The sequence below is a fragment of the Puntigrus tetrazona genome, chromosome 19 (genome assembly GCF_018831695.1).
Source record: "Puntigrus tetrazona isolate hp1 chromosome 19, ASM1883169v1, whole genome shotgun sequence".
Lineage (NCBI taxonomy): Eukaryota > Metazoa > Chordata > Actinopteri > Cypriniformes > Cyprinidae > Puntigrus > Puntigrus tetrazona.
Genome location: NC_056717.1, coordinates 20,280,212 through 20,281,114, shown reverse-complemented (window position 1 = coordinate 20,281,114; position 903 = coordinate 20,280,212). Strand labels below are relative to the sequence as shown.

The 903-nt window shown below is 35.8% G+C and overlaps 1 long non-coding RNA gene across 1 annotated transcript in view; it reads right to left on the bottom strand.

Annotated features, from left to right (window-relative positions):
- Positions 1 to 501: 501 nt before the first annotated feature.
- LOC122323933 overlaps positions 502 to 903 on the bottom strand; it is a 1,977-nt gene continuing 1,575 nt past the window's right edge. The window contains exon 3 of the long non-coding RNA XR_006247075.1: positions 502 to 547. This is a non-coding gene — a long non-coding RNA (uncharacterized LOC122323933). The remainder of the gene's footprint in view (positions 548 to 903) is intronic.

Here is a 903-nt window from a genome sequence, read left to right as displayed (position 1 = left end):
AAAAAAATATTTAAATTATAAATGTAAAAAAGTATTACAAATATTAAAAAAGTTATTTTAGTACAAATATTACAATAACATTTTAAGTAGCTCAAGTGTCTAAAAATACAGATTTTGTAAGAAAAAATAAGTTTTTATGTATTAAATATATTTATGTATAAATATATAAATCTACATACATGTAAATATTTTCTAAATATATACTTAATGTTTGTGTATTTATATAAAAAGTACACACACACTCAATGTAAACCAAAACTTATTATGTGACTGTACTTTACACATGCTTTAGTTTCCAGAAGGACCTATAAATAGAGCATTTTGACTTCCGGAAAATATATAAAGCTAATGGATTTGAAACTCTTCAGACAGAGCATGGGTTTGCTAACGCTCACCTGGGCAGAGTTTTAAGTGACGCAAAAGGTAAAAAGGACATTAAATCACACAGACGGGATGTTTTCCTTTTCCCAGGAAGTTCTTACATTTAAATCAAGTTTCCTTGGGGGGGTCAAAGGTCAGCGTGCTAACTCGGTCAGGACTTCCACTCCTGTCAACGGATTTAGATATAGGAGGAGAGAGATTAGAAATAAAGTCACTATACTCGAAGCGGGAAAAAGGCTGAAAGTTGAACAGCATGTGCGCCGAGAACTCAAAATAGTGAGACGATCACAGCTCTCTCCACTGAGAATAAATCTAGTCCAGAGCTGAACTGAAAGGAAAAGACAACCCAGAGAAGTGTGTGTCACAGTGGTCTATCTGGCGTTCTCTGCTCTTCTCTAATCAACACATTTTGCATGTGACCACTGAAAAGCAGCAGGTCATGCTGGCGGCAACAGAGCAGACCAGTGTGTGTGTGTGTGTGTGTGTGTGTGTGTGTGTGTGTGTGTGTGTGTGTGTGTGTGT